Source organism: Podarcis filfolensis (genome assembly GCF_964270895.1).
Source record: "Podarcis filfolensis genome assembly, chromosome: 6".
NCBI classification, from domain to species: Eukaryota; Metazoa; Chordata; class Lepidosauria; order Squamata; family Lacertidae; genus Podarcis; species Podarcis filfolensis.
Window position 1 is genome coordinate 90,148,571 of NC_139609.1, and position 13,380 is coordinate 90,161,950.

The window sequence follows — 13,380 nt, forward strand, 5'->3', positions numbered from 1 at the left end:
ATGGAGGGTTTTTAAGAATTAAAATTATAAATGAAGTGTGGTGGGGTGCTTGCAGGCATGGAGGGGGGAATTTAACCCTTTCCTTCCTTCCTTTGATCCTGTGAAATATCCCTCTCATGCAGTTGGTGTTTGCAGAGAAAGGGCTCCCACAATGGGGAATTTCCTCCTTGTGCAAATATTTCGCTCCAGGTTACAGTTTTCCCCCTCAGGACCACAGCTAGGGACAAAAGGGTTAAACTCCATGCACTCCATGGTCCCATAAATTTCACCCCCACCTCAAGCAAAAGCAATTTGCTTTTTTAAAAAAAGCCAAACCTTGTACATTAAATGCAAAAGCATATTTAACATCAGTCTAATTGAGCTGAGTGTTCCCTGCCTTATGCTTTCGCTGCTGCAAATTGCACTCTGTCTTACACACACACACACACACACACACACACAAACACAGGACTCAAGCAGCTGTGTGTATTGAGGCAGGGGTGGAGTTACAGATGCTCTCACACATTTTCCAGCTCATCTCTAGTTTTGTCCTAAGAGGACCTCGGCTATGAACTGCAAAGCCCCCAAGTGACACATCCCACTTGCGTCACCAAGTGTCACTAAACTCACCAGGTGTCACTAAACAATGCACTATTCCCTCTGCCTCATTTGCAACAGAAATATGATGCCTCGCAATTTTAAGGGCTACCGCCATAAACCGAGATACTGTGAAGTGTGTGAAGTACCTGAACACTGAATGAATGAATGAATGTTTATTATTACGGCCAAACAGCCAGCATAGGTATCAACATTCAAACATTTGAAATCACTACTAGGTAGAGCTTCATTTATTTACTTTTTATTTTTTTAAAAAAGCTTAGTTTGCTCAGACTCAGGTTTCCTGAAATGCCAGCCATGCAGATGCTTCTGGTAAGCAGAGCAGAAAGGTGACAGCTTCTATCTCCTTGTCCCCATTTTTCCCCCCATTCACACAAAGGTGAACTGGTCCTGAACATGGAAGTTTCCTTTAGTTGTCATGGCAAATGCTCGTCCATTTGCTTAATTATTCCCGCAAGCAAAAATGAAAAGAGCAAGGGCTGTGTCTCTGTGGGGTGGAGCAAGATGTTCTGGGTTCAATCCTCAGTTTCTTCACATAGGACTGGAGAGACACCACTGCCCAAAGCCATAGAGAATCCATCTGTTATGTACTGAGTTGAATAGGATCCACAATGCAGCAGTCTGATTGGTCCTAGAACAATAGGATTCAGAATGCAGCAGTCTGACTGGTCCTAGAACAATGCAGCAGTCTGATTGGTCTGCAGGAGCCACCCAATCCAGCTCCAGATGGAAGTGAATCCACAACCTGATTGGCCTACAGGAGAAGTCCGGAATTAGCCAATCATGTGCAGCCCATTGTGTAAATAATGTATATAAAGCAGATACTTTGGGGAAACTTTCATTCCTCCTCACCACTATGAGCTGAATAAAGAGCATGAAATCCACTCTCGACTCTGAGTATATTTCACCATCCCTCACCATTCACCATGCTATCTGATGCTGATGGGAATTGGAGTCTAACAGCAGCTGGAGGGACATAGATTCTCCATCCCTGCTTTCTACCACCTTTCAGTGCAAACCTCTTATTTTTGCTTCAGATTGATGCTGCTCTCCTCTTCCTTTCTTTTTTAAAAATACCATCTTAACTTGCATCCAGCGCCACATTCTATGGTATGAATTATATGTTGAGAACATATGCTGAGCTAGATCAGCCCCACCTAGACAAGACTCCTGTTTCCAACGATGGACAGTCAGATAGATCTGGGAAACCCATAAGCAGAACTAGAAAGCAAAAGCGCCCTGTTGTCCAGTTGCCCACTGCCCTGGAAAATTGAGGGGTTGGACTAGATGACCCTTGAGGTCCCTTCTAACTCTACAATTCTATTTTTCTACAGGCATTTCTTAGCTGTCCCTGCATTTATTCTGGCTCCCGTTCAAAGTCATCTCTAGCAATAGCCTGGTTAGAGATGTGGGTCAACCCCACACTGGCTGTAAAGAACCAAACAGACTCATCATGCACATCAGGGCTGGGTATCAAATGCTAGGTACCTAACAATGGGGCCAGCACATTCAGTGTAATGTATGCAGGATACCAGCACTGGTGACAGCAGTCACGAAATTAAAAGACGCCTGCTTCTTGGGAGAAAAGCAATGACAAACCTAGACAGCATCTTAAAAAGCAGAGACATCACCTTGCCATCAAGGGTCCGTATAGTTAAAGCTATGGTTTTCCCAGTAGTGATGTATGGAAGTGAGAGCTGGACCATAAAGAAGGCTGATCGCCGAAGAATGGATGCTTTTGAATTATGGTGCTGGAGGAGACTCTTGAGAGTCCCATGGACTGCAAGAAGATCAAAGCTATCCATTCTGAAGGAAATCAGCCCTGAGAGCTCACTGGAAGGGCAGATCCTGAAGCTGAGGCTCCAATACTTTGGCCACCTCATGAGAAGAGAAGACTCCCTGGAAAAGACCCTGATGCTGGGAAAGATGGAGGGCACAAGGAGAAGGGGACGACAGAGGACGAGATGGTTGGACAGTGTTCTCGAAGCTACCAGCATGAGTTTGACCAAACTGCGGGAGGCAGTGGAAGACAGGAGTGCCTGGCGTTCTCTGGTCCAGGGGGTCACGAAGAGTCGGACACGACTAAACGACTAAACAACACCAGCACCAAATCTTGCTGCAGGGTGTTCCACAAGTTAATTTTGTCCCTGTCCTGAATCTATTGTCCATGGATGGCTTAAACTTTATTGCAGGAAGTTTCACCAGTTAATTTTGTGCCTTCTCTGAACCTACTGCCCATACATTGCTCCCCTCCCACCTTAATCTTGTTGCAGGGAGTTCCACAAGTTCATGTTGTGCTCCCCGCGCGTGGCTTGTTTCCCGCCCGCCTTCACCTCGTCTTGGCTCTGCGCTGATTCCTTCCCTCCTCGCCTCGCCTCTGTAAGCCCTTCCTCCCACGGCGCGCTTATTATTATCTGCAGCCACACACGTACTCTAGGAGCTGTCACTTTCGGTTCAAAGGTACGTGCCGGCTTCTTCGCCATTGGCTCGGCTAAGATAAGGCCACCACCTCAGAGGCGCCTGGGTTGGCTCGGTGAAGCATCAGTCATGCCAGGTGGGTGGGATTAAAGAGGGATTGAATGGAAGGGAGGGGAGAAAGAGAGAGATGAAGAACTGATTAAGGAAGAGAGAGGAGCAGCATCTCCGGGGTCCCCACCCCGCCAAAAAACACACACACCAAACCCGACCAGGTAGACGGGATGCGGGATGGGGAACGCAACGGGTGGTCTTGAGAAATACGGATGGCAATTTCCGATGTTGTATATGTAATATTTTTAGTAGTGGGCTTAGGGGGAAAAAATGCATGTTGGCCAGCCTGTTTTCCTGCTAGACTCCAAGAAGGACCAGAGGTGTGATCCTGATCCCTATAAACACACGCGCACCCTGTGGACTCTGCGTTGAACAAATGTCCAGTCCGAGAGAGGCAAATACGGTCGGATGAGGCGCCGTTGTTGTAGGAGTCAGAGGGAAGGCAGGCAAAGGGTGGTTGAGAGAGATAGAGAAAGAGAAAAAAGCATGCATGTTTCCGATGATCGGGACCAAATCCACACGTGAAAAGTGGAATCCCCCCACCCAGGGGAAAAAGAGACCATGAATGAATGTCTATATGGACTGGGGAGAGGATGCCTGAGGACCTCGCCAGCTTTTCCTTTGTCACGTCGTATTGTGGGCATCAGCTACTGTCTACTGATGGGGGAATTTGGGTTGTGTCTGGGGTGGGGAGAGGACAGATAGATCCGTGGGGTGGGGATCTGGCGCGCGCGTCCGCCGCACATCTGCCCAACCCAACCAAGAAGCCCTGGATTTATGATTCAGCATCAGCCGAGGAACTGCCGTGGGCTGGCGAGGGGGCTGAGATGTCTGGTGAATAGGGGGAATGAACCGGGGAAGCGACGGGGGTTTCCTCGCAAACCCAGCGCTCTCCTCGGTCTTTCTTTGTGCGGCGGAACATTTCTGGCGAGGGCGAGGCGGATCAGGTGGCTGAGTTATTTTGGAACCCGGTTTGCCTGAATGGAGCTGCGACGCTTGCATTCTTCAGTGCCTTTTTTTTAAAAAAAAAAATCTACCTTTTGACTCCCTTTTGTATTTCTCGAGGTATGAGGGCTGGTTCTGGCGCCTCAGGGAGATGCGCTCTTCACATGTTCAGAAACGCTGCCTTGTGTTGCTGCTCTTTACACCTTCCAATGCGCGCGCGCGGGGGGGGGGGGAGAGAATCGCCTTTGGAGTTTAAACCCCAGAGGAATTACTGGGGGGGGGCTCCCTGACTGTGGAAGAGGGAAGGGGGCGAGATGGGCTACCAGGTATAAAATTTTAGAATTGTAGAGTTGGAAGGAACCCCGGGGGTCATCTAGTCCAACCCCCTGCAATGCAGGAATCTTTCGGACTCGAGTGGCACTCGAACCCAGAACCCTGAGATTAAGAGTCTCATGCTTTATCGACTGAGCTATCCCAGAGCGAGGGACTACGTTTGGAAAGACGGGGCTGCAAAAACAATCAAGATTTTTTCTTGTTTTTTTTTTTTTTTTAAATCAGAACTACAGAATGTTCTGAATGGGCTTTGATTGAGAGGGTCAGAGCAATCGCGATCGTCCTCAATCTCTTTCGAAACTGGCAAGGAAATTGAGAAGGGTTGGCCCTCAGTGGCGATTAGGCAGTAGTCTAGACGTGCGTCAAAAGGGGCGCCCTCTAAGAAACATTGGGAGCTGCCTTATACCGCGTTAGACCGTTGGCCCATCTTAGCTCAGTATGGTCTACACGGACTGGCAGCGGTTCTCCAGCATCTCAGGTAGGCGTCTCACCAAACCAGGGGTACCAACTTGGATAAACTATTGGGGGGGGGGAAGTAAGCCGCGCCCGCATAATCGACCATATGACGCGGTACATGAATGGCAGTGCCCATGAACTTTGGACGGGCACGGCCCCCTCAAATCCTTAATGGGGGAGAGACCCCTTGGCCCCCTAGGAGTACAGTGGTACCTCGGGTTATATACGCTTCAGGTTACGGACTCCGCTAACCCAGAAATAGTACCTCGAGTTAAGAACTTTGCTTCAGGATGAGAACAGAAATTGTGCTCCGGCGGCGCGGCGGCAGCAGGAGGCCCCATTAGCTAAAGTGATGCTTCAGGTTAAGAACAGTTTCAGGTTAAGTACGGACCTCCGGAACGAATTAAGTACTTAACCTGAGGAACCACTGTATATTGAACCTGGGACTTTCTCCTGCTTGCAATGCAGGCTCGCTCTCTGCCCCTGGGATAAGGCTGCGCTCCGGTAGGGCCGGAGAGGTTGGGTCTCCCCCGAGCTCAGACAATCCGGATTCACTGCGGCTGCCAGCCCACGTGGGAGCGTGGGAAGCGAAGCGCAGCAGCACCCCCCCCCCCGCAATCCCCCACGGGGTGGTGTTGGTGGTGGGGTCCCTGCCTTGCCTGCCTGCCTTTGGGAGCTGCCAGTGGGAAACGCTTGGCGATGCGGGAGAGAAAGAGAGAGGGATGTGGCTGGAGGGAGGGGTTCTCGAGGGCGGGGGCAGGTTAGTGGCTTAATTGAATTGCGGCGACTCCGAGGAGGGAGGGGCACGGGGGAGGCGCGCTCGCGGGTCTCTAGCGTCTGCCGCCCGGGGTTATGTTCGGTCATCCACCTGTGCGCTCCGCTTCTGCGGCTGCTCGCCGACACGCACAGGAAGCCGCGGGCTGCTGCTCCCCCCCCCCCCTCCGCTGGTTTGGAGAAGCCGGGTAGCCGACTCTCCTCGGCCACCGATCGGCCTTGTGGAACGCCGTGGTGCTGCATATTGCAATGAAATGAAGGCCCCCGCCCGCCCCGTTTGTGGGACGTGGAGAGCCCCAGGGTGGCTGCGCTGGAGAAGTCGTGGGAACTGCAACTGGCCGCCGGAGGGCGCGTTCACACGACCCTTGTGGAGCATTTGAGGGCACCGGGATGGTGCGCGCGCGCACACACACACCGCGTGTGCGTGGATGTGGGCCCGGCCTGAAGTGCTTACCTGAGCCCACTGATAGGCAACTGGCAGCCTTCGAGCTAAATGCAGCCCACAGCTGATTGATTAGTTCTTGGCCCCATTGCTCACCCTTGTGTGTTCCGGTAGATAGAGCTATGCACCCTTTTTGGCCCTAGTCGGTGTCTTCACAACATTCACAAGGGAGAAAAAAGACCTGGGAACACGCAGCATTGTCTTGATCACAGGCAACACCCTATTTGGGGAACTGTAATGTTTGACAGTTTGATCCACCTGGGACACAGGTGGCGCTGTGGGTTAAACCACAGAGCCTAGGACTTGCCAATCAGAAGGTCATGGTTCGAATCCCTGTGACGGGGTGAGCTCTCGTTGCTCGGTTCCAGCTCCTGCCAACCTAGCAGTTTGAAAGCACGTCAAAGTTCAAGTAGATAAATAGGTACCGCTCCGGTGGGAAGGTAAACAGTGTTTCTGTACGCTGCTCTGGTTTGCCAGAAGCGGCTTAGTCATTCTGGCCACATGACCCAGAAGCCGTATGCTGGCTCCCTTGGCCAGTAAAGCGAGATGAGCACTGCAACCCAGAGTTGGTCACGACTGGACCTAATGGTCAGGGGTCCCTTTACCTTTACCTAATGTTTGAAATGGTTTTAGAGTAGTATTTCAAATTGTTGTCACCCACTCTTACAATGAAGGGCAGGTAATAAGTCAAAATCGTCGCCGTCGTCAGCTGGGGCCTCTAAAACTAGTAGGATCCTGATTCTTTGGGAACTGGCTCTTGTGGAGCTGGGGAAGTGTTTGGATGTGCAGGGATGCAATGAACATAGACTGAACTATGAAGAAATAAACTTCGGTATCATGCCTTCTTGGAGGCCAGCTTTGCAAACTGAAGCTGGAAGGCTGCATATTTCATGGCTGCCTCGCTCTGAAATGCGAAATGCAAAAGGGGCTGCCAACTTTTTTCCTGGCAAGGCTCCTGTGTCTTTAAATGCAAATAATAATAATAATAATTCTGCAGCATGTGAAGATTTCCCACATCACAAAAGTTTCATATGCCCAATTTCCCCCTGTGCTTCAGCTGTGAAAGGCTCAGGAGCCTTGCCAGACAAAATAGTTGGCAGCCCTAGCTTGAGGCTAGCTTTGAAACTTCGCTTGCAGTTGGGCGACAACTAATGGAAGGCTCTTCTGCAAATTCAGCCATGCACAAGCCCAATTAAATCAATGTGGTTAAGTGCACCTAGCAGTAGCTCAGGGTTGGGTTATTCCCGACCTCGCTCGAGGGGGAGGCTTTCGTGAGATAAGTTGAACAAACAACCTAATCGCAGAGGCACTTGAGGTTTCTCATGCTCTTGTGCATCACTAATACTCATGGCTAATTGTCTGTGGGTAGGTGGGAGCTGGAGGTGACTCATGAAAGGTCTCTATTTCATTCAGATTGAAAGCGCAGAACCTTGAGTGAACCTTGGTTGGTTGGGGGAAAACTGAATCACATGTGGGGAAATTCAGCTCAGAAAATAGCGAGTGGAGCATGAAGAGATGGGCAAAGCATTCCTAGTGGGTGTGGAAGGAGAATCATATATAATTTTAGAGTTGGAAGGGACCATGAGGGTCATCTAGTCCAGCCCCCTGCTTTGCAGGAATCTTTTGCTCAGCCTGGGGATGTGGGTGGCGCTGTGGGTTAAACCACAGAGCCTAGGAGTTGCCGATCAGAAGGTTGGCGGTTCGAATCCCCGCGACGGGGTGAGCTCCCGTTGCTCGGTCCCTGCTCCTGCCCACCTAGCAGTTCGAAAGCACGTCAAAGTGCAAGTACATAAATAGGTACCGCTCTAGCGGGAAGGTAAACGGTGCTTCCGTGCGCTGCACTGGTTTGCCAGAAGCGGCTTAGTCATGCTGGCCACATGACCGGGAAGCTGTACACCAGCTCCCTTGGCCAATAAAGCGAGATGAGCGCCGCAACCCCAGAGTCGGCCATGACTGGACCTAATGGTCAGGGGTCCCCTTTTTGCCCAGCTTGAGGCTAGACCCCTGAGATTAAGAGTCTCATGCTCTACTGACTGAGCTATTCCACCTCTTCACTGGCCTGCACTAGGCAGGGAGAAGACTGGGCGGTCTTTCCGAGGACATGTCGGGGGAAGTGAGTGGAGCTTTGAATCTAGTGCAGGGGTAGGCAACCTAAGGCCCAGGGGCCGGATGTGGCCCAATCGCCTTCTCAGTCCAGCCCACGGACAGTCTGGGAATCAGCGTGTTTTTACATGAGTAGAATGTGCCCTTTTATTTAAAATGCATCTCTGGGTTATTTGTGGGGCATAGGAATTCGTTCATTTTTTTCCTTCAAAATATAGTCCGGCCCACCACATGGCCTGAGGGACGGTGGACCGGCCCATGGCTGAAAAAGGTTGCTGACCCCTGATCTGGTGGATCCAAGGCCTTTCCCCACAACAGATCCAATCCATGGAACACTGGCAGCAGTGCTGCATCCATGGCAGAGCCTGTGCCTGTGGACCTCCCTCTGTGCTCGCAGCAGAGCACATCCATCCACACCATGCAATGGCCATGTAGCTCCCCTCTCCAGGAGCTTGGGATTACTCACACAATCATGGTGCACAAGAGGCAATGGTCATGAGGCTAATGGATGCAGTAAAAAAACACTCTTTGTAATCTGCTAGTAATAATAATAAGTTTTTATTTATACCCCACCCTTCCTGGTTCAAAAACCGGGCTCAGGGCGGCTAACAACAAATTTAAAACACTTAGTTATAAAAGCAGCATAAAATACAGTATAAAAACATGAATAACAATAAAATTCAAAGTTCAAAAATCAATTTAGGGGAAATCCATCTAATAAATATTGGATAATCACCAGGGCTAGCTGGCTGAATTAGTCCTACTTGGGCCAGTGAGGAGGCCAGGGGAGAAATAGCTGTGGGGTCTCAGAGTGGGTAATCTTCATAAAAGGGGAGGGGAAAGGAAGAGAAGGGAAATAAAAGATCAGGCTGAATTCAACTTAAAAGCCAGATGGAATGGCTCTGTCTTACAGGCCCAACGGAAGGAGGTTAAATCCTGAAGGGCCCTAGTCTTGTGGGACAGAGTATTCCACCAGGTTGGAGCTATCACTGAAAAGGCCCTGGCCCTGGTGGAGGATATCAGACTTCCTTAGGGCCCAGGACCTCTAAACTATGGTTATTCATGGACCTTAAGGTCCTCTGCTGCAGCAAAATGAGAGATTCCCAGAAACCATACTCTGGAGGAGTGGTTTTCAGCCAGTGTGCTGTGGCACCCTGGGGTGCCGAGGGCAACACTGGCCTCTGTCCTTCTTTCCTTCCTTCCCTCCTCTGATTCCCTCTCACATCTCTGCCTCCCAAAGGCTTGCACAGCTGTTTGTTGCAGCAGCCCTGGCTGTTAGCTCTGCAGGCAAAGGGTGCCTCTGGGAGGCAACTCTCCTTGGGGTGGGGGTAGGGAGCAGCTTAGAGACCTGGGATGGCAGTAGCAGCTGCCCGGAGGACTCCCAAGGAGAGGGGAAAGGAGAGGAGGCTGAGGGAACACTCCACAAGGGAGGGTGTTTTGAAAGGGGTGAGGGGCTGCTAGCTCAGCAGGCAACCTTTACCATTAAAAGAAACCTTCAGGTTCTCAATCTATTTAGTTCTATATTTGAATTTTTAATTAATTGATTAATTAACTAATACTTAGCCTTTTCCCCATTATGGAAGTCAAGAGGGCATTGCAGGGGGTTGGACTAGATGGCCCTTCAAACTCTACAATTCTATGATCCTATGATTCATGCAGGTTCCCAGGAGGTCTCCTGCCCCGTAAAAGGTTACTACATCGTGCACCATAAGTCCTGAACTGCCAAGAGCCGATTCTGTTCTTCTGCCAGCTACAATTCTAGCTCTGCATGTAATCTTGGGCAAATCCAGTGGGTTCTAATGTCGGCAGCCTCCATATTCTCTCAGTAAATTGTCATGTGAAGTTTAGAAATAGTTTTGGCAGCGGTAACAGCGTTACAAGGCCTGGCAATTGCCCCTGTTGCTCCTTATTCACTGACAGCCCAGGTGGAAAAGGCGTGGCTCAGGATCCCCACACACCCAAAGTGTTGAAAAACCTCTTTACACAGGTTCCCCCTCCCCAATTCTAACTGTAGTCAGCAGCGGAAGAAGCTGCTTGGGCGCCTGGGGGCGGCGCAAGGGCAGAGCGAGCTGCCCATAGGGGCGGGGCATGCCGTGGGGCCTCCAGACTCTGCCTGCCTCTTCCCACTCAGCTGCCCTACAGCTGGAGGGAGGCAGCGGGCGGACCGTTTGGGCAGCATGGAGCCTGTGCATGCCCAGGAGAGACACGTGGCTCAGGCGCGCTGCAGGTCCCACAGTGAGTGCCACCCGGCATTTTGTCACCCCCCCAGTGGTGACTCCCGGGGCGGCCTGCACCCACCACACCTTCCTTCCTCCGCCCCTGATTGTAGTAGCAAGTTGAGCTGCTTAAAAAGGGTCATCGTTGGAGCAAGCCTCCAGTGGAAACACGCCTAAGGCTTCAGAGGAATTGCTATCCGTTCTCGTGATCTCTGCTAGTCATGCACAATGGGAGCTGGCAATGCGCATCTGTCATCAGCTTGACCTTAACTACAATGTCATTGTGACATTGTATGGTGCAAGCCATATCTTCTCCACCCATTCCAAACAGAGAGAGAGAGGGAGGTTTATACCTCCTGACTAGCGTCCACCTTACTTTGTCGGAATGCGAACACTCCCGGAAAATGTTGCTTGCCCTGTCGAAAATCTCCCTCAACTACCCTCATCCCACCAGAAGTGCTTTTCATAATAGGGGTGGTAGTAACAAAGGATTGGCTGCACCTGAACTGAGTGCCGCTGTTGATTATTATTATTATTATTATTATTATTATTATTATTATTATTATTATTTTAATGATTATTATTTTTTACCAACAACCAAAACACAAACAGTGAAAACAAACAGTGAAAACCCCCTGATACATTGGGTATACATAATCAATAATAACATATTCAAATCAACCATATGTACAATTCTGTATACCTTAACGCTCCTCCCGCCACATGGTTTATTTAACTTTTAACATTGTGATTGCCCCAAATTGTTCAAACCTACCCAAATAATTCAATATCTTCTCAAACTAATCAGAGTGCCACTGTTGAATAAAGGAACTGGAGGAAATGGTGGGTTGGGCCTATCAGTTTTAAATCTGCCTTTGAATTTCGGGTGTGTGATGAGTTTTGTTTTTGTTGTATCTATGTTCCTGTTCATTTTGTGGTTTTACATATTTATTTTGTAGTTTTAAAAACGTTTCTTCCTCATTTACCTTAAGCCACCCGGAGAAACTTTTCTTATGGATTGGCATAAATGGTGTCGGTAAAGGAACTCTGCATCACTCCACTGACATATTTTACTAGCTGTGCTGGAAATCCTCTGACTTCCCTCCCAATTCATGCAATGTTTTGCCAATGTGGGGAATCCCCAAACTCATTTTGGATCTTGCTTTAGGCAACTTTGCAGCAGCCACCATAAACTGACTCATTCATTCTGCCCCAACCCAGGGCGTATGTGTGCATTAGACCACAACTTCTTGTTTCTTCTTCCGTGTATGTGAGATCAGTTGTCTTCAGGCCTCTGGTAGGATTCCTAATGCACACAAGTATTAAAGTGAAGAAAAAGCTGCTTTTTGTGTGACCTCTGTTTATCCACAAAACATTTTAAGCTTATACGGACATCTAATTTCATGTCATTTCTCAGTTCCATAATCTGTCTCAGACCCTCCAAGTGTCCCTGCTTTCCAGGGACAGTCCCAGATTTACAGAAGCTGTCCCGATTTTTAATTTGATCCCAAAATGTCCCACTTTTCCTTAGGATGGCCCTATTTTCATTGGAGAAATGTTGGTTATGGAGTTATGCAACCCCCAAGCCAAGGAGATAAGTAACTTTACAACCTTTAGAAGACATCTGAATGCAATGCTGTATAGGGAAGCTTTTTAATGTTTAATGTTTTATTATGTTTTTATATATGTTGGAAGCTGCCCAGAGTGACTGGGGCAACCCAGCCAAATGGACGGGGTATAAATAATAAAATTGTTGTTGTTGTTGTTGTTGAATAGGATGCCCCTATTTTCATCAGAGAAATGTTTGAGGGTATGTGTGTCTTTCCTCTCCAGACATGGGTGTTCCCAAGGTATTTTCTGTTGATCCTGGAGTATGTAATTGAAACTCTACACAGGGGTTTGTAACTTAATTGGTTTATTAACAAGGGATGCAGCTACATTAGTAAAGAAACAGCTATTTGAATGCACTATAAACCTGCAACACCAGATGGCACCAGAGAGCAGGAAATTTTAAAATGCGATTATCCATAGGGATTTCTTTTTTTTGTCACAACAATCTAATTTTTGACTTATTTATAGCGGGGGTTTTCCTGTGTCTAGATCCACCCAAGGTTATATACAATTCTCTTGCAGGGCTCCTACTTCAAGCCTGCCCCCCTCCCTTCAGTATACCTGACAAAAAACCAAGCTATTTCCCACAAACATGCCACTTTGTGCCTGTGGCTTGAGAATGAACGGAACTAGCTCTCTGCCACTGAGTCACATCAGGAGATGCTATGTTCTATGGACAACATGTAGGTGATAAACAAATTATTTATGTGAATCCCCTTATTTCACTTTTTTCCTGAGGTTGGGGAGCAGATTGCCATTACAGTCGTACCTTGGAAGTCAAATGGAATCCATTCCAGAAGTCCGTTCGACTTCCGAAACGTTCAAAAACCAAATTGCGGCTTCTGATTGGCTACAGGGAGCTCCTGCAGCCAATTGGAAGCTGCGGAAGCCCAGTCAGATGCTTGGGTTCCGAAAGAACATTCGCAAACCGGAACAAGCGCTTCTGCGTTTGTGGCATTCGGGAGCCAAAATGTCCGAGTTCCAGGGTGTTCGAGATCCAAAGTACGACTGTATTTTCATGTCTTGGTTGATCTGACTGGCTGCTTTTGGAATTGAAATGCAGGAATGGCTAGACCTTGTCCTATCCAACTGAGCAAATTTCAAGAGTGATCGCCATTCTTTTGGAACTCTGAAAGGGGGAAAGCTTGAGTCCAGAGTCCAATTTAAAGTGATGGAGCTGCCCTTTGCATGTCCCTCTCTGAGCTACTCCTAAAGGTCAGGGGTGCTTCCAGAATGGCGTGGAATCTGGAGTGGGCATGGGCTGCATCTGGAGGAGGAAATATACAGGAGTTAAGGACCTCCTGCCCTTCACATGCATCGAAGTACCTTCTTTTCACATAAGGGGATTTCTGAATTCCACCCAGGGTCAGTCAC

General features: G+C 49.0%; 1 protein-coding gene across 3 annotated transcripts in view; it reads left to right on the forward strand.

Annotated features, from left to right (window-relative positions):
• The first annotated feature begins 3,174 nt into the window (after positions 1-3,174).
• SLCO4A1 (solute carrier organic anion transporter family member 4A1) overlaps positions 3,175-13,380 on the forward strand; it is a 64,160-nt gene continuing 53,954 nt past the window's right edge. Inside the window, exon 1 of one of the 3 annotated variants that reach the window (XM_083618549.1) lies at positions 3,175-3,287. The gene's annotated coding sequence lies outside the window, so the exon portion shown is untranslated. Of the gene's footprint in view, positions 3,288-4,765; positions 4,883-12,966; positions 13,009-13,380 lie in introns of those variants that run through there. The other 2 variants (XM_083618548.1, XM_083618547.1) reach the window with 2 other exon arrangements.